The sequence below is a fragment of the Chionomys nivalis genome, chromosome 1, assembly GCF_950005125.1.
Source record: "Chionomys nivalis chromosome 1, mChiNiv1.1, whole genome shotgun sequence".
Lineage (NCBI taxonomy): Eukaryota > Metazoa > Chordata > Mammalia > Rodentia > Cricetidae > Chionomys > Chionomys nivalis.
Window position 1 is genome coordinate 44,868,668 of NC_080086.1, and position 23,653 is coordinate 44,892,320.

The 23,653-nt window shown below is 38.7% G+C and overlaps 1 protein-coding gene across 3 annotated transcripts in view; it reads right to left on the reverse strand.

Moving 5' to 3' along the window:
* LOC130871170 (contactin-4) overlaps positions 1-19,210 on the reverse strand; it is a 1,056,779-nt gene extending 1,037,569 nt beyond the window's left edge. For all 3 annotated transcript variants that reach the window (XM_057764481.1, XM_057764498.1, XM_057764473.1), the window contains exon 1: positions 19,073-19,210. The gene's annotated coding sequence lies outside the window, so the exon portion shown is untranslated. The remainder of the gene's footprint in view (positions 1-19,072) is intronic.
* Positions 19,211-23,653: the final 4,443 nt, after the last annotated feature.

A 23,653-nucleotide genomic window follows, 5' to 3' on the forward strand; every position in this document is an offset into this window, starting at 1 on the left:
AACAAAAACCTACTGGAGATGGAAGGTCATATGGGCATCACCTTTATAAAGAATTAGCACAGTTTTTGTGCACTGCAGTCTTTGTGTGAAAAGGCTGTTAGAGTGATCCTAGTCCTAGTATCTGGCTCTCTGGCTGTCCAGAACTCTCTTCTTCCCATCATTTTTATTATTTTAAAGCCATGGCTCATGAGGCCCTCACTGAACCCAGCAGGTGCTAGCACCATGCTCTTGGATTAAGTTTGTTTCCTTTGGGTTCTTAGAAAGATTTCACTACACAATATCCTCAAAATTGTGATCCTCCTGATGCATCTTCCCAAGCCTAGAGAGTGTTCAATAACATTCCTGGTCTGAGCCATTTTTATTTATAAAGTACACAGTCTTCATCATTTTACAATAACAAAAAATAGAGTAAGACATAAAACATAAATGTCTATATTATTTTCTGATGAATGCCTTTAATAATGTAGGTACTTTTTCTCAAATGGAAGTAGAATTTTTATATATTCAGGTAAATATGATACTTCAGGATACTGTCTGACAACTATATGATATGTACAAATATTTATTACTGTCACTTGATAGATGTGAAATGATAAGCAGACTGGGTGATATGAATGAAACACATTAGAACTAAATTCCCCAAGTAGTTTAAAGAATGTTGCAATAGATCTAGGATCACAGGTCTAACTATGCTTAAGAAAATATTCTGCTAATACTCAAAATACTCAGAAGTAATAAAATACTCCAGCACCAAGAATCTATGTTTGCCCTGGTCTAAGTAAATCAGGTCATCTTAATGTGTCACTGAGGCAGGAAGTCACACTTTAACATTTAATAGACAGTTTCTGTGTTGAATTTCTAAGTAAGATAAATAAAGAGAGCACTCCTTCTGAAAGTTCTGGAGATGAATTTCACAATGCATCCAATGAATCTGAAAAGTCCTAATATAAGATAATCCATTTAAAATACAGAATTACCAAAGCTTGCTTCTGGTTTAAAAATGAGTCACACACACACACACACACACACACACACACACACACACTCACGTATGTATGTATTTAAGAATTGGTGTTCTGCAAATCCTGCTCCAGTTTCCAGACCTGGCTGAACATCAGAATCACACACAGAGCTTATTCAAGATGTAGTCTCTTGCATCTCATCTACAGGGATTCTGCTCCTGTACCTGTGGAGTGGGACTATGAATCTTTATTTTCTCCTAAAGATGCCAGGGTTTTCTGAGGATCGTAGTTTGCTGCAATTACCCAAGTGTTTATATCTAGTCCTAAAAACAGGACTTCTTCTTTTACTTCCAGGATGAGAAAAAGGATAGTGCTTCATGTCCAACAACATGCTCCCTCCAAAATGAGTTGTTTCTGCAAGTTTTGAAGGAGGCTAACTAGGTAGATTGGGATACAGCCCTGTTAGAATCTCAGGGAACAAGTCAAATTTGGTGACATTTATACTGGGGTATAATAAAATACCTTGGAGAAGCATTTCAATCTTTCTGCAAAAATACTAGGATTCTTGACTTCAAGGATTAATCACTAAAAAGTTTTCAGGCTATGCATGCGCATGCACACACACATGCACACACATACACAATGTCTCTAATGTGGTAAAAAGAATCTGTGAAAAACATTTGCAAAAAAGTATGTAAGTATTAGATGAACACAAAACTTATCAGTGGTTGATCTTAAGAAATATCAGGCTGGGCGGTGGTGGCGGACGCCTTTAATCCCAGCACTCGGGAGGCAGAGGCAGGCGGATCTCTGTGAGTTCGAGACCAGCCTGGTCTACAAGAGCTAGTTACAGGACAGGCTCCAAAACCACAGAGAAACCCTGTCTCGAAAAAAAAAAAAAAGAAAGAAAGAAATATCAGAAGACAGCGGGTTTTATATATATATATATATTGGAGAGGGAATTAAGTCTTTTAAGAAATCAGCTTGGAAGCTGTTGCAATGCCAGATGTTGGAACTCCTTTTGAATAAAGCCATACCTCTACATCTGGAAACGACAAGAGTCAATTATACACCAAGGCTTTAGATAGTTTTCCTCCATTCTGCTGAACCCTGGGAGTTCAATGCGAGTAATAACTGAAACTGAAGCAAAGGCTGCCCAAAGACACGGCGTTTCCATGTTTCTGGAGAGACTACATGGTAATCAATGACAGACTTGTAAATGTAACCTGTGTGTTTATGGTGTGAAAGTATGAAATCAAAAGATAAGACAAGAAACAAGGTCAACTGTGAGACATTTTATTCAACTCTGGAAGGAATGCAAAGAAAATTTTGTAAGGAAAAGAAAAAAGTCATAAGGAACTTATGGTATAAAAGAAAATCTAGTCTGCAGTGGCAGATACCACAGGACAGTGAAACCAGGGTAGCACCATGGGCAACTGAGAAATCTTAGAGCTTTCAGCTCTACATTTCTAAGTTTAGGATTTTGAGGGTCTGAAAATTCTACGTTATACTTCTACCCCTTTGGTGTCTGTAACAGCTATCCTTGTTTGTTAACTTCACTACATCTGGAATTTAAAAACACCTAAAAGAATGGATACAGCTGTGTGGGATTTTTAGTTAATCAGGTCATTTGAGGTAGGAAGCCCCACCTTGAATCTGGATCATTTGAGGTCAGACAATGCACCTTAAATCAATAAACTGACAAAATGGTTTGTATTGAACCGACACTAGATTGCTCTTCATTTCTGTGCACTTTCCTTTACACACTCTTTGCTGCTTTTGTACGGGCTTTATGTTTAATATTCTTCTCACTTCTCTGTCAATAAAAGTCTTGACAATACTCAACTAGATAACATTATAGTTTTTCTATAACTGTTTTCTTATTTTCTAACTGAATTGCAAGTAATGATGCTGATATGGAAGCTGGATCTATTCTTAAAGCATCTCATTATTTCAATAACCTTTATGTGAATATAAATATATCTTGATCACAGAAGATTGGAGCATATAAGTATATGTGCTGATTTATTTGACTACATATTTTGTTGTAAATGTATATTACTTATAATTAATGTTTAATAAAATTAATTCTAAAAAGGAATTTAGAAGCCAGATGATGGTCATCCATGCCTTAATCCCAGCACTTGGGAGGCAGACGCAGGCAGATCTCTGTGAGCTCAAGGCCAGCCTGGTCTACAGAGAGAGTTTTAGGATGGCCAAGGCTGTTACACAGAGAAACCCTGTCTCTGAAAAAAGAAAAAGAAAGAAAAAAGGAAAAAAATTCCTGTCCACATCTTCCTGTAGCAACCTACGAAGAAGAAATAAAGTTATGTTCTTTGCCTGTTTGCCCTCATTCTTGATTCACTGTTATCAGAGCCCATTTCTTCAGGATTCTGACATATACTAAAACCAGTTGAGACAGATACCCTTGTAGGACTGAACAGCTACTTGATTCTCACACTTTCCATTTGGGAACAGCCACTTTTGGACTAGCTAGGCCAAAGCCTGTAAGTCACTCTGATAAATTCCCTTTACATATGTAGATAGATATAGATGACAATGATAGATATCAGTAAGAATACCAGCAGTAAGAAGACTATTGGTTCATCTCCTAGTGGGCTCAGAATTTATTGTGAAAATAGTGAAAGAGATTTATTGTTGGAAAAGACAACCTGATTTTGAGAATTAATATGTATCATGCATATGCATTATACATTATGTATATACATACATACATAGATATGCACATATATACATACATACACGTATATGTATGTATAAAAATAAGGCCACTATTATAGCAAGGCCTGCTACTTAAAATGTTATCAAACAGGATTAGTGCCCTTTAAGAATGTCTAAGGGCAGTAAGTGTTATTAGTTGCCTCAGTCAAAGGAGAGAAACAGAATCACGTGAGAAACTAGGCAATAGAGGAGTATAGCAAGTGTCATTGGTTACTTCACAATGAGAACCTCAGCCATTATAATCTCTTAAAGTGGTGTGGTGGTGCTATGCTCAATGTAACAACAGCATTTGTAAACATGCTGACACAAGCTATTTCTTTACAATATAAAATCACTTCATAATTTTGTGAGATTCTTACTTTTTCACTACATATATAATAACATTAATTATTTGCTCAGTTTCTTAGCTCTCTAATTTAAGCCTCAATTTATTTGTTAATCCCTATGCATATTGAATTTATACATGAATACATTTAACAAGTATAAATATTTTATGTATAAAGTGCAATTGTACTTTAGTGGCCAGTTTGCTTTTATCTTACATAATTAACTAATTGGTAATAAGAACTGATCAAAGGTCAGTTAGTCACAAATCCCAAAGCTCTGACAGATGCCAAGCCACACAGTCCCTTTCACCCACCATTCAGTCTGCACATACACTCACATACCCTGATTTGTCCCATGTTATTAACTGCACATTACTATGGTGCCTCACAGTTATTGCCTGTCCTATGGTCAATGCTAAGGGCAGATTTTATATCTCAGTTAATGAAATGATGTGGTAAAAGACTTTGATAACATCCCTCAAAATCTGGAGGTCCATTCATACTTTTCCTCCTGTCCACATATACAGTTTTCCTTCTATAGACATTATATTTACTATGTGTCCTTACATAAGTGCTCCCCACAAACTGCGCATGACAACTCCAACCTTTTCACTTATCTCCATTATCAGTTCTTCTCCACAATTTCAAGGTAACAGTCCTATATCCCACATCATGCTACAATCTGGGCTTTCTTTTTCCCAGAGCTGAAGAGCTCCGTGAAAGAACAAGCTATATGCTGGAAGCCTATCCTTAAAAATAGCTGTGTAGGAACTCGCTAAAGGTTAATCAATCACACTGATGGATAAGATGGTAGGTGGAGTACTCAGAGTTCCTGAACTTCAGCTCAAGGATAAATGGTTTGAACTAGCTTGATATTCTCCACCACCAAGGACTTGACACAGAAAGTTATGAGAACATGCTCCCACTGAATGACAAAGCTTCCTTCCAAAGAGTTCACACTTCCAAAGTACTGTTCATTCCATTTATGCCAAGCTCTGTCTGCAGTTGAGACAGGGTCTCACTATGTAGCCTAAACTAGTGTTGAATTTGCAATGCTTCAGCCTCTACCTTTAAAGACACATATGCCACCATGTAGGCATATATTTGAAAATTACATACACCTCAAAGTGTATCTTTGCAAATCCTTTGGCTAAGCACTATGATACTTACTGGTGATTATATAATTTTGGGTTAGCTATACAATTAAGTATGCTGAACATGTTCTTGATATTATTTAATCCTAGTAGCAGGAAGCAAGTCATTTAATTATATGATACATATTAATGCCTATAGAAACTTTATTGTGTATAGATGAAGTTTATTTTGATTTTTTTCAAGACAGGGTTTCTCTGTGTAACAATCCTAGCTGTCCTGGAACTAGTTCTTAAGACCAGGCTGTTCTCAAACTCACAGAGATCTGCCTGCCTCTGCCTCCCAAGTGTTGGGATTAAAAGCATGTACCACCACTACCATTTGGCAATAAATGAAGATTTTAACATCATGGACCTAGAGTGGAGAACAAAGTTTATCCCTACTTACAAACTTCCAGCAAACATCCATTTACGGACTACAATGCCACCAAGACATCAGGCAAACATCTTATATGAGTAAGCTTCTCTTCTGAATTACACAGTTGATTCTCATTGTGAGAACTTTGTTCTTAGTCAAGAAGATGCAGGATGTATAAGTCAAATGACCAACAGCAAGCTCAAATTGTCACTATTGGTGGGCAATTCATTATATTATATATTCTATCTCCTTTAGCTACCTAAACTAGTAATTCACAGGTTTGGGAGGGGATATGAAAATTTATCACTGGTAAATTATCACTACAGAACTTTCCAAAACTTCAAAGTCTGCAGAAGCAAAATTGCCTAGGTTTTGTACTTTCCATTGAGAGTGTACATTTTAGGACTTTCTAAGTGCTGAGACTTAAAAACAGTAATAAATGAAGCATCTTGGGAATAACGTAGACCACAAGCACTGGGGCATGGATAATCAGAAGTCAGTAGTCAAGGCAATTTCAGTAACAAAGCCATAGCTTAGATTCTATATGATATAAAAACTGCCTATAGGTCTGTCAAGTAATTAAGATTGTGGTGTGAGATATCATGGCAGACAGCAAGAGTAAATATTTGAAGCAGAATGGAAAATGGTAAATAAATTGTCATTGTATGCTTTAAAATAATAGAAATATATAAAAGTAATTAAGACAACCAAGAAAGGTGGTTAAATTATGAACTATATACAATTGTGATAAATCTATTCTTGAATTCCATAAAATAATTGCTCAATTTACATACAAACATCAATACAATCTTACTAAAAATGTTTCATTCTTCAAAGGCCATAAAAATACAAAGGCTATAATATTGTTGTCTTCAGATATGTAAAACTCATTTGCTGCATGTACATTAATAATGAACCAGCCATTTTTCTTATACTTACTAAATTCTGAAATTCAAAGCATCCATAAAGCAACTGCTTTGCTCCAGGAAAAAAATATAGAAAGTCATTTCCCAGTACTGTCAGCATTACAAATAAAGGAAAGTATACATCTATTGTAAAATTTCAATCACACTTGACTGAGAGCAACTTGAAACATTTTTATGTTTCTCCTTCGTCATATGTCAGCCTTTCTTCTGTAGGTTGGCAGGATGGGCTATAGCTGAAGCAGAAAGAGTACAGATGAGAGACCAGGAAATAATTCATCTTTTATAATAAATAACATTCTTGACCATAGACAAAACCATTTCTCCAAAATGAAGCCTCCAATAGTGCTAATCTCATCTTGGTTCTGATACAGTGGCTTGCTGTAATAGCCATAAAACAACACATTCTAGAGATGCGTTCTGAATGTGTCTCCAGACAAAGAAGGGAGTTTGCACTGCCTGTGCAACGGGTAAGGACAGTGGGCAACCATAAATCACTTCTCTATTTTAAAATAATGGAATTTAAGGTCTATAAATCATGATATTCACATAGTTCAACCACAACACAGACATGGTGTGTATAAGTGCATCAAAAAAATAAGATCATAATATTCGTAAGAGATGTTCAAATCATGTCACTGGTATTGGGTCTTGTGTGCAGATAACAAACTAACTTTAGTTTCTGTAGCCATCCTTTATGCATGGGAGGAAAATGATATGAAGAGTTGTTAAAAGGGTCTTTTTTGTTGTTGATTTGTTGTTTTGTGTGCATGTATGTGTGTGTGTGTGTGTTAGTGTATTAGTGCCATGTCAAAACCCAAGCATCATGCAGTAAGTTCTTTTCCTTCCACCATGTGGGACCCGGGATCCCACTTAGATCAGCAGCATTGGCAGCAAGTGCTTTCACTCACTGAGCCATCTCACCCACCCTAATTGGCTTATTCAGTAAATACACAGGAGATATAGACAGGATTATGCGTCTCCATATTTCCCTCCAGCCATATCTTTACAGAATATAAAACAACATTTTCCATTTATACAGGTCCAATCCCAACCTAAAATATGGATTCATTATTTCCAAGGAGGCAAGTTAAATATACTGAATTAAGAAGCGACGTTACAAAAAATTCGGTAGTATTTGTGAATGTTAATATACAAAATTGGAAGTTATTGTGCTTTGAATAAAAGTAATGACTTAAGAACAATGTTTCTTTCAGTTATAACACACAATATAAACCACAATAAACACTTATAAATTGCAACGAGTAGAGAAATTGAGTAGAGCTAATGAAGCTGTGAATATTCAGTGACTTCATGTTATACACTGTATATGTATAACATTACAACCAACTCTGCAGAATCTAGGAAATTACTGTAGTGTCTGAAATCCTGACCATCAAGGTGAAAAACAGAAAGAAAAGGAAAGAAAAGAGAAAACCTAGACACTTAAAGTTGGATTTGAGTAACTCATAAGACTTTGAGATGATATGAAAAAAATACTTTTAAAGAAATATATTTTTAAAGCATAAGGCATGCTATATTCAAACTCAGGCCTTCCAATGAGTTTACTTCAATGTAGTTAAGACAGCAGAAACTCTCCAAAAAACAAAACAGGAGTCTTATGGCTTAGAGGTTAAGAGCACTAACTGCTAGTGCAAAGGACCCATACTACTGTTCACAACCACCTGAAAGTCTGGCTCCAGGGAATCTGTTACACATACATGCACTCATACACACTCATACACATCAAATAAAAATAAATATAGCTTTAATATATATTATAGTCATGGTGCAAAAATATATCACAAGTATGTATTATCAAAGCAGGTTGTCTTCTATTTCTAGTATACATGTGACCTTCTACCGCCTTATCTCAACTCAGTAAGTAGAAAAAAGAGAAACCAAGAATGCAAAAAAATTGATGTGAAACATTAATACTATTATTTTCTTACAAAAGTTCCCAAGAGCCTTACTCAGAACTTCCTACTGATTACTATGGAAGCTGTTTGAACAACTCTTATACATGCTTTTTCTTGTTTGATAGCAGCAAGAGGCAGTCAATAGAAAAGACTAATTCACCAAAGCAAAGAACCATGTTTATGAATTTGACAGGCAAGAGAAAACATACAGAGATCACCAGTGTAGCCCCAGTTACACACAATGGGATCTTCTTACTCAGTTCAGTGCCACAGTACTGCAGAAATGGGTGACAGAATGGGGGCACTACTTATTCTATCAACAAATATGTAAACCGTCAATACAGAACATTCTCTGTGTGTACTACAAAGGTAGATGCCAGGTTAATGAATCTCTACTGTTTACAATGCATGTCATGGCCACTGTGCAGGTGTGTGGTTTACCTATGTGTCCCTACATGTGGAAGACGGGTTAATATCAAGTACCTTACTCAGTTGCTCTCTGTGTGATTTGTTGAGACATCGTTAGTAGCTCACTGAAAGCAGAGCTCATCAATTGGCTAGAATAGCTGATAAAACTCAGGGACACTGCTACCCACTCCTCCCCAGTTCTAAAGTTATAAGTATACCTCACCCTGTGTTCAGTTTTTTTTTTCCATTGGTGCTGGAAATCCAAACTTGAATCCTAACCAAGCATGTGATTGACTGTGCTATGCCCCAACACAAGCACATGCACATTCCATATAATGTTTACACTGCATTATGATTAATGTTAAATCAAATATAAATATGAAGATAAGAAAATAACACCATAAGAGAGGTTACCACATGTCTGATACTATCCAGCTGTCAAGAAGTAGGGGACGGATTCAAACTCATCAGTATAATTCAGGCTATCTTGTATTATCAAGAGGAAAACTATGAAGGACACTTAGATGATTCTGTGGGTAAAGGTGCTTAAGGAGCCGGCCTGGGATAGAAGTTATGATACCCAGAACATATTAAAGGGAAAAGCAAATCCACAGAGATGTTTTCGACCTCCACATATGTGCCTTGGCACACTCACACACACCCAAAGCCTGTAATATATATATACATACACAATATTAATAAACAGAAATGTTTTTGAAGAAGTTAATTATAGATGGGTCTGGTGGGGTAGGCCTATATTCTCAACCACTTAAAATTCTGAGCTAGACGGATACTATTTGGAGATTCTGTGTTAAGGCTACAAAATGAATTCAAGTTTATCCTGAGCGACTTAGTGAGATCCTGTCTCAAAATAAAAAGTTCAAACAGAAACATGGAACTGACTCATGGGTTGAACTTTTACATTTCATGATATAAGGGTCTTGATTTCAATCCCCTGTACAAAACAAAACAAAACAACAAATACCAAAAAAAAAAAGCAAAATACAAATGCTTATTTAGTTATTCATCTGCTTATGCAGGAAAGGAATAATTCTTTATTTATCAATTTTCAAAGGTACATTGTTAGATTAAAGCCAGGCCCTATTTACAATCACTTATTTGCATTGCAGAATGCTTGATGAGACTGGTTGACAACCAAGTTTGTATTGTAATCTTTACCAGGAGTTAGATGTGCAACTTAAATTGCTGTTATCTCTCTATACATATCATTCACCTATAATTGCAGCAAAAAGAAAGCCAGATTTCTGAGTTAACTAGGGAATATGCAGAGTCTAGAATAAATAGCTAACAGGTAATCCCATGTGTCACTAACAAGAGAGTCCTCTTATTGACATTGCAGAGTTGAATAGTCATCATAATACAGATGACAATACAGATACAAACAACACACCATGACAGCAGTGTGCCTAGCATCAAGCCTGAAAGAATATGGCTTGTTAAATAAATCATATGTTCTTGTTTGCCTTCCTTCTCATTCAGGCAGGACCTATTATTTTATAAGAACACGTGAAACACCTGCCCTTTCTGCAAATGCTTGTGACAAATGTGAAAGTAAATGGAGACAAGAATACTGAACATTTCCACCAATATGACTGTGAAGGACACAGAGTTTCTCTATACAAAGACTGACCCCAGTGGTAGAGAAGGAAGTTCACAGTGGTAAACAAGGGAAATATTACATCTTGCATGCATTCTCTTACCTAATTTCTAAAAAAAAAAAAAAAGAGCAATTTTTAGTTTATGCGTTCTCACAGGGCCAGAAGAGGGCATCGTATTTCCTGGGATTGCAGTTGATAAACAGATGATTATAAACTGTCATATGAGTCCTAGTAACTGAACCAATGTCCTCTGAAAGAGCAGCAAGTGCTCTTAAAACACAGAGTTATCTTTCCAGCCCATAAGCTCTATGTAAAAACTCAGCCTATTTTTTTTATAGGAATAAATGTTGGGTATTTTTAAAATAATCTTCGAGATCATTATTATCCTCAATGATTTTGTTATTCTATCTCCCATTTTTTGTAAACCAAATTCCCCTCCTCAAAAAACACTAGACGTTTGTTTAATTTTGAGGAAAATGGGCATTTAAAGGTTATGACCTGAAGCAGACCTTTATTTTTGAAACACAGCAAATAATTTCTATTTCCAAGCAATGAAAAAAAAAAAAAAAAACAGTTACTTGTAGTGGTGAAAAAAAATCAAACCTTGTTTAAAATGAACCAACCCCATAGTCAACCTTGCTTTAAAAGTAGTAAAATAAAATATCTATCACAAATATTTTAAACCAGTCTTACTGTCTTATTTGAACCAATTAATAGAAAGGGTTTAAACCATAACTAATATTCTATTAGCATATATTCCTAGTTTAACTATATTGGTGATTCCTGACATGCTCTGGAAGCAGTATCTGTGAAGATTTTAGATAAGAGACACTTAAAAATGACTGCCAATGATTAACAACAAAGCAGGCTATTTTAATTTTAGTGTAATTTATTCATGGTGCTATTTGTACTTTGAATGAAGTACTACAAATCATTTCCATAAACCTCTTTTATCTGTAGGTACTATGTCATTGAAGTAACTGGTTAAATTTTTGTTTTTCAGGTTCATATTTTTATTTAATTTTGTTACTGAAAATAACAAAGGAAACTAAGGCACCACCTTGCCTTCAATCTCTTCATGGTCTACTAATGTTGATGGATGCAATAGTTCAAATCATTTTTTAAGTTTTAACAGTTTTACTTTGAAATTAAAATATTAACACATCATTTTACCTTCTTTTTCTTCCCTCCAACCCCTCTCACGCAATCTCCTGACTTTATCTCAAATTCATAATCTTTTAAAACTTTGATGAACTCTACAAAATCTATTTTCTATTATTGTATACGTGATGAAGCTATAGCCTCCAGAGGGTAGTTAATTTTGTCACAGTCACACATCTAGGACACAATGGATCTGAATTCTGATTTCAAGCTATTACCCATTGTCCCAAAGAATTCACATGGTGCTGAGTGCTTGTGAAATGCTGAGTGTTGTAAAGCAGTGGGCAGGGCAGCAAACTAGTCCTAGGTTCCCAGGGCTTTGCCAGTGTTAAAAGTGAATGCATTGCATCCTGGATCCCAGAGTCATGGAAAATTTAGTAGGGTTGCTCACACATAGTAGCATAAAAACAAGTCTGATGCTGGGATTTTCAGTGAACCTGGGTGGTACCGAAAGAGGCTGTGTAGAGTGACATTGGAGTAGGGCATTGTGTAAACTGTATTAAACACAGCAGGGAAGAACAGTAGGAGAAAGGTGATGTAAACAAAGGGATAGGAGGATCACAAGACAACTTCTTAAATGGGTAAAGACAAGCAGAGTTGGTAGAACTGAGAGGGATAGGAGATAGGCAGGGGATGTAGCTAAGAAAGGGGGAATACCTCATTAATGGAGCCAGAGAGACACAGGCCTGTGGAAGTGGATCTTAGCAAATCTCCGTCATTGCTTTGTACTGAGAAATGAGCTTTGAGAATTACAAGAGCTTCGGGTTTATGGTGCAGTGACAAATACACGTGCCTGGGTGGGGGGGGGATGCCGAGTGGTCCTTGGCTGGAACTATGATTTATTACAATTAGTGGAACTGCTGTTAAACCCACAACAAAAATAACACATCAAAAGAGTTCAGAGGATGAAAAAAACCCAACCCAACACAAACAAACAAGAATGATCCCATCCTTATCTAGAATTCATTGCTCTTCTCCCCACATTGATCTCATAAATCAAGACTGAGTCGAATTAGAAAAGAAAAAAAAATCCAGCTCAGCTCATACCAGCTCAAGTCAAAAGCAGTTTATGAATAAAAAGAGTCACAAAATCACCAGGGCTTCTCATTTGAGGCATCTTGGAGCAAAATGCTAAATGAGACAAGAAGGATTTTCCCCTGCAAGCTCAAGCTACCCTAATGAAGGCTTCATTCTGAATGACACGTGGTGATTCCCGAGAAGACAAAGGTTCCTTTTCTGGTGGCCAAGCAGCTACAACAATGGAAACTCAGTGTTCCGGGTAAATTCAATCTCGTGTCTGTAAGGATTATGTCAGGTGTTGGTGTGAAGTCCTGCTGCAAGTCTTAGGAAGCAGGGAAGTTTCTCCCTGATCCACAGTGATTCTTACAAGACAATCTCCTTGCTGTAGGGAAACAATACAATATAAAAAGGTAAAAAATCAGTGTTCTTATGTATGTCTGTGTTTCTGTGTGTTGGTGTATGTATGAGTATAAAGGTGTCTGTTGAGGTGAGAGGAAATAACTACCATAAAACTGGAGTTACAGGGGGCTGTGAGGTGTCTCAGGGTGCTAGGAAGCAAACTGCACCTCTACTGGAGCATGAAGAGGTCTTAATCCCTGAGCGACCTCTTCACCCCAGGAGTTCCAATAGTTTCAATTAACATTATACACTAAGAGCAAGATAATATTAATAAAACACAAAGTGAAAGGGAAAAGGGAGATGTATGTTCGTTCATAAGACAAATACATTCCCTCTTTTCCATATCTGAAGGGGGAAATGTGGAAAGTTGCTCTAATGCCACTGGAACTCACTGGAAGCCTGTGACTATGACATACGGGTTTTGTCTGAAACCTGTGCCCCTTTCTCCTGAGGCATTCAATGAGACCTTCTTCTCAGCTCCCTTTACAGCAAAGTGACCCAGGTCAGCCCAGTGAACATAGAGACAGGCATCATCATAACCACTGTCAGGCTTGGTCTGTAGCAATCTCTGGAAACTTTTCTGGAGAATTTCTCTTCTCACACAATACAACGTTGTTGAAAGGTCAGGAATCTATGGACTTAGAGTAGGACACACCTGTAAGAATGTACTCAATTCCCCCAAGGAATGCCAGGCAGTGAGGAACTAGGAAGAGAACGCTGGACTATCCAAGATGAGCGATGTCACTGATGATTTATGATTACCATGACATCAGGTCCTGTTTGTCTCAAGGACTTGTAGAAGATGGCTTATTGGACATGACAGTGATTGTGCTTAAGTTGTTTTATTCTTTCAACTTCATTAAAACACAATAATGACTTGAAAACATACATGTACATATAAGCTGGACATGTAGCTGGATGGCAGAACAATTGTTTAACATGCACAAGAGGGCAAGCAAGATATCTCATTGGTTAAAGAGACTTGCTGCCAAGTCTGATAACCCCAGATCCCATCGTGAAAAGACAGAACTGACTGTCAGAAGTTGCCATCTGAGCTTTTCATAGGTGCCATGGCATAATCTCCTCTGACCCTATACACATATAAATTCTAAAAAAAAATAAAATAAAATAAAATAAAAATAAAAAAATAAAATAAAATAGAATGCACTAGGTCATGTTTTTAATACAAGCACAAAGCACTGCCCTTACACATATATGATATGAAAATGTGAAACAGTGAAGGGAAAAAGTTATGTATTTAATGGAGGCAGATTTCTGAGGACATCTGATAGAAAGATACTCAGGAATAAATAAATACAGGCAACAGGGGAAAGGGTGACTGAGAGGTGAGATAATCATTAACTGTGAAAATCCACAGTTGAATACTAATTAAAAGAGAAAAAGATTATCACAGACTATCCTGTGGAAGGGACCCCCTTGCATCTTTCTCTTGACTACCTGCCTTTCCTTTCCTGCCACTGAAATGTTTATAGAGGGGAAACACACAAGTCCTATGCAACTAGCTCTGTTCTCTAGAGTGAACAAGATAAAATGACAGGGTAGCAGCCCGAAAGATATGTTTATTTGAGAGGACATGGAGGCTACTGAGACAGGTCCCTACAACCAGGCACCAAAAGTCTTAAAAGGTTAATTTTACAAATCTGAGTGAATGAGAGGAGGGTCTCTCCCTAATGGATGGAATAGATAAAAATAAAAACAAAAATAACCACTTTGACTAAAGTGATGGTGGTGAAGATATTTTTTTCTTTAGCTGTGAATCTATCAGAAAAAAGATATCTGCTGAGAAATGAAAAGAAACATATCTCCCAAATACATCTGTCTGAGAATTAGTACAGGTTAGTACAGATTTAGTACAGGGCTTCTAGAATCAGAGTTTAAGGAACAGGCTGGTGTTCTTAGGGTAATAGGTGCAAGCGATTTATTTAAAATAAAAGGGCATTGTTATGAGCGTGAGGGAATCTTCAAGATCTCTGGATTCTGGATAAATCTATATACGAAACTCTCCTATGTATGCTTTATACTGCATTCTTTGTTATTTTCCAGAAAATTTTAATTGCATTGATATGCAGAGAGGCAAAAGAAAAAGTGCCCCATGGCTTAAGTAAGAAAAGTAGCAAAACTCAAACCAGAAAGTACTATAATGTCCTCGCTTGAAAACAAAACAGATCAGTTCTAATCTCAGACTATGGTTCAGATCCTAACAGCATCACTAAGTCTGATGTAAAATGTTTTAGTTCATCTCTGCCAACATTTGCTCATTTGTACAACAGACCTAAGAATGGCTAGGGAGGAGGACAAAGTGCTTAGAAAAATGTCTCCCCCCTCCTAAAAATCCAAGGAATTAGGGGAAGAAGGTGAAGTAAGACGTGTGAAACAAATAAAATTTTTAAAGACCGAATGTCAGAGAATGCTGGCTGCTCACTCTCCACGGATTTCCTTACCAGATCTGTAGGTAGACCACAACTTCCAGCCTCTTTCAAGCACGTAGCTTCCACACACATGGGTCTGAGTTACCCACTGTACCTAGGCAAAAGTGATCTGCACCACCTGCCAGCCTGGGCAATTAACACCCCAAGTCTGCTAAAAATTCCATGGGAATAAGCAGTCTCACCACAGAATGCATGAAAGGTGGTCTCTGACTCACACCTTTCAGAATTGCTGCCAAAATCATCCATATTTGCACATGACACCGATTAGAAATGTATTTTACAGATGAAGCAATATGCTTTTCTGACTCATTTATTAGAGACATTAAGCTAGACAATCTACTACAGTCACGTTCTTTGCTTATCTCCACATGTTTCACCCCTATCATGATACTTGAAAATGGATATTGTTCCAGCTTTAAAGCTGAAGAAACTCAGGCTCATAGAAGGATGAAATTAATCTTTTCCACCCACATGAACTCAGTGACTCTCAGGAGCAGATATGGAACCAGGTGTGAATCTGCTTCAAGGTCAAAGGCCTTTCCACCCTGCACCCAGCACTGCAGAGTGGACACTGGTCTTGCTTTTCCCCTTGTTCACTCCTGATCTCCAGTAGGTTTCTTCATTAAAACTATTCATGTTCACCTCTATGTTTGCATCCAGAATTAGGATGACTCCTCCCAGGCACAGCTTCTTAGAGCTCATCCCATTCACTTGCTTCATGACAATCAAACAGCTAAGAGGAGACAGATTCTCAGCACTTTTGTGCCTGGCTACTATGCCACAGGTAATGAATGAAAGACACGAATAAAGAAGGAATGGTAACAGAAATTCCCAAGCTGCCAGGAGTCATGTCTCAGTAAAACAAACAATTCATCAAAATACAAAAATATTACAACTGACTGTGCCACATTGCTGCTTTCTTGCACTCTTTATTTTACCATACTACCTCAGCAAACGTCCTCAAATTACAAACGTATTTTAGTAATTTAGTGGTCAAATTTTCTTCTTCTAGAAAAATAAAAGAAACTGAATGGAAAAAAGATAAAGAAAAAGGAAAAGACAACAGTTCAGGTGCTAAATATGGGAATCTTTGAAAAACTCAGAACACTGTTTTATGAATATATGAAATCACATGAAATAGGTTCACCTCTAAGAGCAAGTTCCCAACAAATTTTATTTTTTTCTGATAAAACAAAAGGTTACACCTAGTGCATGTTGCATCTGATTTGAATATAACAAAGAAAACTGAAACACATTGAAACCATTATCAGATAAAGTTGGAGAATCAGAAAGTTGGATGAATCATGATTATGAAGGGGTGGTTTCAGATGACAGGCCTAATTAGGCTATTTTGATTTTTTAAAACCTACTTAGCAGATAACAGTTATCCTGCAGACCTTTTAAAATAATTTGCCATCAAAAGACTTAAGGCTTAGAGGAGAAAAGTACAAAGACATACTTCTGAACATGAAGATGTTGGTAAAATAGAGGACTAAAAAGAAGGAAAATAAAAACAAAACCAGCCTCATTTGATAGGGTTGTTGTCTAAGCACACTTAATTGTGCACTTATGCAGTGACTAAGGAAGGAGGGTCCTGACTGCCTTCCAAGTGACTCGAAAGTCCTCATCCTAGGAAAACTATAGGTGGGTTCACAGGCTACAAATAACAGATCTGCCTTTGTTACAATCTCCATAGGCGGCTTTAATAACTAGTGGTTTCTCTTAGAGTTATAGCCTCTAATTCAAAAGATCTTTCTGAGCTTGCAAGCAACCTGGTGAGTTCAATGCCAAACAGTGATGAGGAGGCTTATCCTTATGATGTCTTATACCAGGACAGTCCAGTAAAGTCAATCCAAGCCAATATTTTCTTTTGGTTTATGTGAAGGAGACGGGGTGAGTAGAATTTTTATAAAGTAGCATAAGTGAATTAGGTCACCTTAGTGAACTAGGTTTTTGATCCTTAGCTATGTTTCCTACTGCCTACAACCATTTGGGAGATAACTAAACTGCCCTGAATGAAATCTAGATGAGGGTACCAAGAACTAATTTATGTTGAAGTCTGCGTTTGCTCTTGATCATCCGAGGTGTGTCTGCCCTGAATCTAGCCAGACAACAAACCTGCTCTAGGGCCAGGCTGGAATGCTACTGTAGGATCTCTCCCCCACCTCGCACAGAAGGACTACACCAACTGCTTGCGCTCTTACCGTACTAAGAAACATGAACCATACACCTCAAACTGCAAAAAACAGAAAAGCACATTCCAAGTTTTTCTATGTAGGTGTCCAAACGAATCAGTTCTGTTGTGTTTGTTCCTTGAAACACTCAGCTCCCATCATTGTAAATTACTGGAAATACCCACGCAATTAAAAAGAAAAAAGAAAAAAAAAAACACCTTTCTTCTGAAAAACAAGTCTCGCCCCCATGTTGATTCCTGTAGGAAACTAGAAAAAGTTCAGCGAGTGGGTCTCACAGGACCTGTCTTACAAACAGACCTGTAATGTTCCCCTAAGATCTAGTGCGCCTTCTTCCGCGCATGCCAAACGCCCAAGATTATCAGTCACGCTTATTAGCCCGGTCACAACCTCCGTAAATATTTTCCATCAGAACCTACAGCCCCCGGTCCCCACAACTTACACCTTATCTTCCTAATGCACTAAGCAGCTTCCTCTCAGCAGCTGCACTGTGCAGCAAAAGACATTCGTGCATCAGGTTCTGCTTGGTTCAAAAGACTCAGGCGCCCCAACTCTCCTATGTTCACCTAACCCACACCTTTCAGTTTTAGTAAAATATATGCACTAGAGAGAGGTAATGAGCAGGAATCAAGGAATATGTTTGCCAGCAAAAGGGTTGGCATCTGCGGGGCGCCTGGTGCCCATCTCGCTCCGGCTTGGAGATGGTGCCTTCCGCAAAGAAATTGAACACACACACACACACACACACACACACACACACACACACCCTCCTCAGAAGTTGCTGAAAAATCCATGCTGCCTTTACAGGCTCCCAAGACCAACACTGGGGAAATCTTATATCTTCCACAACAGTAGAGACCAGGTTCACCGCGGAGCAACCACTGCTTTGCCGGGAGCCTGGCACTCTGTGGGCGCTCCAAAACTGAGCCTTTTAAAGGGGCTCTCTCTATCTTGTCCCTGTCTCCAAAGCCCCGGTGTTCAAGTCCCTTCAAATTCCAGTCCAAGTTCACCTGCTCATACTGTAGGTTGCACTGCGCGGGTATGGGAACACGGGCACCCACAGTAGAAAGAAACCCCAAGAAAGAATGCGTACCCGGAGCTAGAGCGCACAGAGAGGGTAATCGCGTGACCCAGCTGGAGGCGCTTATTTTAAGGTTTCTGGATGCATTTTCTGCTTTAGGCGCCTTGTTTCGTGGCCATCTAGTAGCGCAACAAACTTCTTTTCACACGAATAGAGAAGAAGGGTTACCGCGAGGTGACTGCCACTTGTCAGGTGGAGTGCTCCCAGCTTCTCACAGACCCTGGCTAGTCCTGCAGGAGAGACAACCCTGGATATTCATACATCTGTCCTTCCCCAGCCCATAAGGACCATGCTCTTTTCTCCCAAGCTCTGAACCAGGGTGCTTGAGGGACAGTGCGCTCCCTAGCCGGGCTGGACTTACCGAGGCGAACAGAGCAGCTCTTAAAAGGACCCCACGCGCGATGCCGCCAGCTTCCGAGGATCCCGGCGGAGCGGCAAAAGCTCCCTACTTGCAACCAATCCTGGTTATGAACCTAGTGCTCTGTGTCTGCCGTGCGCCCCCTCCCTCCTCGCGCTTGTGGCAGCTCTCAAAACCTGGCACACCGGAGTTCAGTCAGCAGCCGGTTTGGTTGCGGCCGCCAGGGGAAGACTAGCCGGGAGGGGGAGAGGATAGGGGAGGGCGGGGGCCGCGCTCAGCGGAGCTGGGCATGCTCAGTTCTCCACCAGAGGCTGCGCGCCCCCGGGCGCAGTTCCTGCACTGTCTTGCCCTGGGGAGGCGACCCCGAGTCCCTATGCTGGACACTGTAAAGAGAGCATTGCCAGATAGGACTGGCTCTGTCTGGTTCCTGTAGAGGGACACAAAGGGTGTGTTTGTGCAAGGGTGCATGAAGAGGATGGCATCTTCCTTTGCCACCTGAGTTTTGGGGAACAAGGAAGCCGGACCTGCGTCTGGCTTCCTGCACACTTGTTTGTTCTTAAGCCAGGACGTTGGTCAGACAGTGTAAGGGATCTGGTGTCTTAAGGGTGCAAAGTACTTTCAAGTTGGAAGGAGCATGGGTGTGAAGTGGAGAAAATATTTGCGATAGGATAGGGACACGGAATCATTTGCGGTGTGTGGAGTCACATAAACAATCTCGTTATTCCAAAGCAGATGCAGTGGATAATGAAAGTGCTGTGGTCATTCCACGGGACTCTACTGTTTCCTTGCCGATATGGCTCCCTTCACCCCACCTCCAAATCTCTAGGTAGCTATAGACACAGAGAAGGAAGTCTGAGGTCCCTTAGTCTCTGTGCGAAGGGAATCTGACATGCAGGAGGCAACATCCAGAATCCATTTCCAGCAACCCCAAGAGAGGTCGAATTTCTCTCTCTGGGGAAACAAAAAAATAAAATCCCCAGGAGATTTTACAGACCTCAGCCTTCCTGTGCATGTCTCAGCAGTTCGGAGCTACATAAACAACTTCTGACCATTTATACAATCATGCAAACTTACCCTGACATCTCCATTATGTGGGAAAGATGTTAACTGAAAAACTATTTTTAAACTGCTGTGGTAAGCAAACACTCCACTCCTCCAAACACATGAGGCAGCCTCCTTAGTTGATACAAGAGATTTTGTTTTATATTTCGTCTCCTGTTGGGCGTTATTACAGGCGTTGATTTTTAACGTAATCAGTTCTTGAAAAATGAGCAAATCTTAACGAGGGGATTGCATGTGTTTCTCAATTGCTGAGGTTAATGCTGGGGGAAAGAGCCCCTGTCCTCACTTTCTAAGAACTGAAAATTAGGGACAGATTTAAGGCCCTCCCCTTCTCTCATGTAAATGAAATTTTAAGGAAAGGGGATGTTGGTGATGTGATTTCCCTGGTAAATTAATAAAGCTGAATATTTTCTAGTCACCTCGAATGTGCCGCAATCCATGATTCTGATAACTTTTGCTGCATTGCTTTTATAAAATACTGTCTCTTTTGTATTTTTAAAATTAACTTTATACATACAAAATAATAGATTTAATTATTACATTTTCATACATTAGTATTAAATGACTTGTCTTGTGTTTGTCCTCTCACTACACTACCCATGCCTATTTCCTTCTCACACCCAAATAGTCTACATTCTATTTTTAAGCAATAGTCACAGGTACATATATATGAATCCATATATATACATATATATATATAATTTTATATATGAGTTTTAGTAAAAGTTGATAATAGAAATTGTCTGTCTTAGGAAAAAACATGCCTTTGTGTACATACACACACTCAGTTCATTCACAGGAAGCATGGCATTTTAAACTCTTACATACAATTAACAAAAAAGAGAGACTGCCAAGCTGCTCTCCCAAAGGCAATAAAATTGAATCAATTTTCAAACTTTTATGAACAGTATGAGCAAATTCCCTTAACTATGATTCTGATTTTCAAATCTAAATAGGTTATTTGCTCTCTTACCTTTAATTCTCTTTTGTAACTACTGAATGTGGGATAGTGCACAAGGAAAGTCAGTATAGCCATTACTGAAAGACTGCTCCAGAAATGACCGACTGTCTAGAAAGGAAAACTGTATATCTGGTGAGACAGATCTGGGTCGGACTGCTGGGATGTCGGTTAACTGTTATGCTGAGGCTGAGGGAGGGAATATTTCTTTCCATCAACCTGCATCTTGTTTAAAATAAAAGCAATAATCCAGTCCCGTTTTTCCATCCTGCAGGGAAGAAGCAAGCTGGACTGCTACCACTGCCAAGAAAAGGAAGCTTCTCACTGTCTCTCTCCTGATTGGGGAGAGTTCCTAAGAGAATCAGCCACTACCAGGAGATGGAAGTGGCTTATTTTGAAGACAACATCCTCACACGTGTGTCCCTGCATCTCCGGGACCCCCAGCTAAGTGTCAGATCCTTGCTCAGGGAACCTGTGATTGGGATACTCTAGGGGGAAATGTTCCAAACGAATCAATTAACACCACCAGCAGAGTTCAATAGCATTGCACTGAGACCCAGCTCTGTTTCAGTGCATGAATGAATTACTGGGCTCGCGTCCTTTGCAAATAGTCATCGTGATAACACATTGGGAAACCTCCCTTACCCGTTTAGCCTGAATAACATCTCAGCAGAGAGTTGCAATAACCCTCCCAGACGCTCCGAAATATCTGCACGTATATGTGAAGTGTAAGCTTTAGATATTCTAATATGGGAATATCTATTTGGACACAAGGTCACCTCTTACACTCATTAAACCATTCTGAATGAGGTCTGATAACTCTTAAGGGAAATCAGCACTAGAAATGCTTTCGACTTTTTGGAGACAAGGATGGAATATATCAGCAGGTTTTGCTCAGCATGAGATAGCTCTGAAAACTCCAGAAAGGACATATCTCTGTTCCACCCCACACCCGCGCAGTCTTTCTTCACACATCTCCGACTTGTAGTGGGTGTGAACTTAATGTAAGAGGAGGAAAGAAATGGAAAAAATGAGAATTTTACAGAAAAAAAAAAAGTTTCTTCTGACCACATCTGATCTGAGTCAATTTTATGCTGATTCTTCATACCCAAGGGAATTTATTTTTTTAAAAAAACAAAAAAAAAAAGACCATAAATGGCACATGAATTATGTGATCTATAGCTGAGGAGATAACTCAGTGGGAAAGAGTGATTGCTAAAAAACAAACAAACAAACAAAACCTTAGGGAAAAGTCTTAGCCATGACAGCCATGATCATGTGTCTGTAACTCTACTTTTTGCAGGCACTGGAGTGGAGACAGTCAGATATCTGGGGATTGAAAGCTGGCTAGCCTAACCAGCTTTGGGCTAAGTGAGATACTCTGGCTCAAAATATAAAATGGAGAACAGTAGGGGAAGCCTCTTGAAGGATCCCTTTGGCCTCTACATGTACACTCACAGGCACATGCACCTGTCAGTACACATGCTTACACACACACATCACATTGGAAAATAGGTTTGTGGAACGGTGGGGGCATCTCAGACGAAAAAAAAATAACTGGGTTTTATAATTAAGTTGCTTTTCTAATGCATTTGGTGCCTTAATCGATCTTCATGCACGAAGCAAGACTTATGCCCCTCCCTGATTTTGGAAAATAGCCTTGTTTGTTTATCACACATGAATAGAAGAGTATTTTCATAAGTAATTATGTCAAGAAGGCTTTATTTCAATTCTTAAAATACAAGGAGGAAAACTCAGAAATAGACATTAGAATAATCTTCTGCAACTCCCTCCTCTTTGACTGTTGTAGGTGACTCTTGAGTTTCAACCTAAGGACATGGGAATAATAATGGCCTCATGGTGGGATAATGGTAATTAGCACACAAAAGTCAGTTAATCGCCATGAAGGTTATGACATAGACTGACAGACAGAGTCAAAGTAAACTACAAGCCTTCTACCCCCAGCCAAGACTCTTTAAAAAAGGACTGTGGGACTCCAACTGAATTTAGGCATAAGGTACAATTGAAATCACTCACCCATTCAACCTCCATTCATTTTCCAGATTTCTAATTTCTTTATACGAAATTCAAATGCAGTAGGTCTAGCAGTCTATACTTTTATAAAGTATGTATAGTTGATTCTTGTTGTTCTTGGTGATTATATTTCATAAAGAGTCTGTAAATAATGTATTATTCCCAATGAAAGTATAGAGGCAGATTTCAGAGATGCTCTGTTAACAGGATCTTCATTAACTGATTAACTCATAATCTAATTGGCTGGGAGCTTCTGGTACATGCTTTGTTCAGTATTGTTTCCTGAATACTGAGCGCAGGTTCGCAGCACAGTAGACTTTGCCTAACAAAGCTTATTATCCAAAGCCTGTATTTTCTGTGTAAAGCATATTAGCCTTTATGGGAATACCAGAAAACACAATATGGTAAGGTCATTTTGAACAGCAGAATTGCCAATGAACACTCTAAACTAGCTAGTGTTGCTGCAAAATTGAGATTTCCAAGCACTATGGGCTAAAAGGAGATGACAGGGTATAACCTTGCTTGACCAG